At 36.7% G+C, this 3,993-nt stretch overlaps 1 protein-coding gene across 1 annotated transcript in view; it reads right to left on the bottom strand.

Moving 5' to 3' along the window:
* Positions 1-1,134: 1,134 nt before the first annotated feature.
* Positions 1,135-3,993, bottom strand: part of LOC113210614 (growth factor receptor-bound protein 14) — a gene marked incomplete at its 5' end in the record, with an annotated part of 161,671 nt that continues 158,812 nt past the window's right edge. Inside the window, 1 exon segment of the mRNA XM_052271454.1 lies at positions 1,135-3,993.

The raw sequence follows: 3,993 nt of genomic DNA, 5'->3' as shown, positions 1-3,993 counted from the left end.
CACGTTGTATGTAAAAATTCTTTATTTTTAAAAAAAATTAAGGAAATCGTCGGAAGGAATTTTTTTTTCCCATAAAGGGCCATATAAAACAATTGACTATCGGGGTAAAACGATACTAGAAGACAACTTCGTGTCTAAAAATTGCCCCGCCCGGGAGTTGATCTTAGAGCCGACAATTTTGGTTCCGATGAAGCTGCATGCGGTCATGTCGACTGTAGCTACAACTGTTTAACTACAAAAGGGGTGTGTGACTGGTGGCGTCGGACATCGTATGTTGCCCCATTTGTGACCACATTTTTGTGTCCATGAACAGGGACGTGTCTACTACTTGTCGCCGCGACACGAGTTGTCGCTTGGACGCTTGCGAGGTAGGCTACGGCTTCTCTCTAAGGCGTCTGTCGTGACGGGGACTTTGGGTTTAGGCTCGTTTTGACCCCAGGCTCATAAATCCTTTCTAAACCTAAGAAGTGAGGCCGTGTCGATCTGGGCGTGGGTCGATGATTGTCGCTGAAAACGCCTGGAGGGTAGGCAATGCTTTCCTGCCGCGGGCCCCCGCGCCCGCGGCCCCCTGTCCCTCCGAGCGCTTGGACAAGGCGAGATAGCTTCAGAGAAATATTGATACCTTTCGTTTTCGCTTTATTTCCCAGCGCAGTTTACTTCAGGTTGATATTCTAGCATTGGCGGAAGAAATGAATTCGTTTATAGACGGTTCAGTTTAAGCTGACTCGGGCCCTGTCGGCTGTAGCTACAAACAGGGACGTCAATCTAGCTGTACCGCTCTGAAGCCTGTTCCTCTTTGAAGCACATTCTTCCCAAATTTCAGCATATCAACGAGAAGTAAATTAGGTAAATATTTTTTTTTTTTAAAGAGGTAAATACGGTGCCGAGCGGACTTTTGTCTTTTGTCTACACTCGTTTTGGATGAGACTGCCTGTGGCCGTGTCGTGTCGGTTGTACAATGTCACTGTGTAACTGCCTAAAAACTTTGATGTGTCATTTTTGTGCCACAACTGCCGTACAGTAATGTACCCAGCCTTTTGTCACCAAAAACCTGATGTCGCCTGTCTCTGCTTTCAACCATTTCATTCAGGCAATTTTTTCCAGAGGAGGTAATGGAAGAACGGAACAGATTAATTCTTTGAAATGAGATTTTATTTTTCATTATAAATTTGGGAAATAATTTTCCGTGTAATAATAACTTTAACAATAATAACATTTCTTATGTGTTAGATGGAAATACAATATAACTGATGAAACATTCTGCACAGCCTTGGCACTAAGATCTGCAAAATTTTTCTTTATTGAGTTTGCACAACTCTTTGGGTTGGGACTAGATACGAATGAAAGTGCAGAGCTTTTTCCTCTAACTTTGCATCTGTTGACATGTTGCACTGAGAGTGTCACATGGGATTACCTAAATGAGATGACACAGAATATTATCAGCCTAATAGGAGACAATGCTTCTTACATTTCAGAGCTTAATTTCTATAAAATAAATATATGACAAACAAGTATATATAACTTATTTATGGTCTTCACTATTATGTGATCATTTTAAGTCAACCCTTTGGGTTCAAGTGAGATAATGATATTAATACTCTCAATGCTATTACTTGACATCAGTCTAACTATATAATATACACAACTTGGCTTAGAAAAGATCATAAATGAAAGGAAAGTTTAAATACTGACAATGTTTCACTATACAACAGTAGAATTTGTAAAAATATGATCCAAAAGTAGTGACTGCTGATCAGGTCGTTACAGATTGAAAATATTTCAGTCATTTAAGAGATCTAACATGATTCCAAAATTTAGATTCCAACTAAACCATTTAAAACGTAAGTTCAGTTTCATCCTGGGTAGGTAAAGCACCTCCCAAAAAAATAACTGCCATATTTTGATTTAGTAGTTGTTTAGCGAAAAGTGCAGAGGCTTTTCTTCAGACAGCTAATTGAAGTTACAAAAGAAACATAAGTTAATACCTCTTGTACTGTATCAAGTTAAGCCAAGCCAAGACAATCGCGGAAACCAAAGCCCAAGTCCAAACTGAAGCCCCCTGCAGTGACTTTGGGGTGGAGTCAGAGACTCGCCCCTACCACCAACTCCTTCCAAGTCTCTCCCTCCCAACCGCTGTAGTCTGGGCTTTGGCTTAAGCGTTCGGCTTGGCTTAACTTGATATAACATTATTAAGAGTGTCCGTCCATGTGTATAATTTGTTTTTGTCATATCATTGAGTTTGATAGCACCAGTCTACCATGTTATATAAATTCCTGAACAAAAATTAAAGTTTTCTGATTTGAATATTTACATGTGTAATAAGCTATTGAGTTACACTTTCTAAATCTGTCCAACAGTATAGAACAGAAAAGTATTGCATTTAATTCACTAAGAGGATCTGTAGGAGAGGTCTCCTACTCAACTTTTAATTTTAATTTGACTAAGATATCGCATTTTATACAGGTACGATACAGCATTCACATTTCTTGTAACAGCATAACATAGTTGTTTTGCTTTATGTTTTTTTAGACTAATCACAGTCTTTGCTCAAAATATAGCTAGTACATACCTCTTCATTCCTCTCTACACTAATAATACTGCTTAGCATAACATCATTCTGAACAATGCAAAGAAAATAAGTGATTGATGAAGATGATGAAAAGAGTATCATGGGTCACAAGGAGTTACTTTTCCGATAAACATACAATTTCTCTTAGATGTGCATCCAAACATATAATTTACTCAGTTTCAGACTTTTAAGTTTTTTCTTTTTCTAAAAAACTAATATCAAATTAGTGCATTATATTCATCAATACTTTGATCAATCTGCAAACAGCAGAATGAGGGAAATGAATATCTTACAACTCCTCACACACAGGTTTAACAAAACAAGAAACAAGTAATTAGTAATGAATAGGAATTTTACAAAGTTCTGCGTATGCTGAAAGCAGAACCAGCAAAACTGACGCAAAGCCCTTTAACTTCCACTTTTACAAATTGTTTAAAAAAAAATGAAAACAAGACATTAGTAATGATAAACCAAATGAATGAAAGGTGATTTGTAAATTACTGATAAAGTTACATTAAATAAAACAATGATGTGGTCAATAGATATCTGGCACATGGTACATAAAAATAGTAAGGCAAATTCAATTAATTCTATAAAACACACATATTTAGAAATTAAAAGGAACTAAAAGGAACAAAACTTGAAAAGATGCCAAACAAATTTTGTAAATGAGTCTATGAGGGATACAAGTACAAGTAACATGGTGACCGGACACTTTTTCTTTAAATGCATAGAAATTTACGCTTAATGCAAATGAAGCCTGGATATATTTGGACACAAGGAATGCCGAAAACACTTTACTGGAGTAAGAGATAATTAATTTTGCATGACTAGGGGTGGGTTAGATTTGATCATCAGAGAAAAATCTTTAACTAATATTATTGAGAGAGCTGACTATGATGCTAGTTGCATGAAGTCAGAATTCAACAAAATATACCAAAGATACCATGACTATTGGAAATGAGCTCAAAGGTAAGCTCTACTGCTTGGTTCACCCCATCTTTTAATGAACTAAACACTACAAGTTTGTCCTGAGAATCTACACAAACATTAAGTCGATAGGGTCTGTGCTTAACAAAATGTGTCTTAGGTACATGCAAAGGCATCAAATGCACATATACTTTTAAGCAGGGTGTACATAACCCTGAGATAACCCTGGCACTACAAAGCTACTTAGTCCCCAAATCACGCTCCAGTGTTAGCACACTACATCACAATCAATGAAACAAAAGTACTAGAAGAAATAAACAAACGAATATATCAAGTTTTAAAATACAATTTTTGAAACATTAAGTGATGTCAAAGATCGGGCCAAACTGGCAGGGAAAGTAAAAAAAATACCACAACCTTCCCTTGTACAACAATTTCATAAATACTTAGAAAGTTCTCCAGCTTTCTGATATTTGAAACAATTCAATAAATAA

The sequence above is a fragment of the Frankliniella occidentalis genome, unplaced genomic scaffold, assembly GCF_000697945.3.
Source record: "Frankliniella occidentalis isolate FOCC.00 unplaced genomic scaffold, Focc_3.1 Scaffold162, whole genome shotgun sequence".
In the NCBI taxonomy this organism is placed as follows: Eukaryota; Metazoa; Arthropoda; class Insecta; order Thysanoptera; family Thripidae; genus Frankliniella; species Frankliniella occidentalis.
Note: the sequence above shows the minus strand (reverse complement) of the source record. Positions and strands in the feature narration are given on the sequence as shown.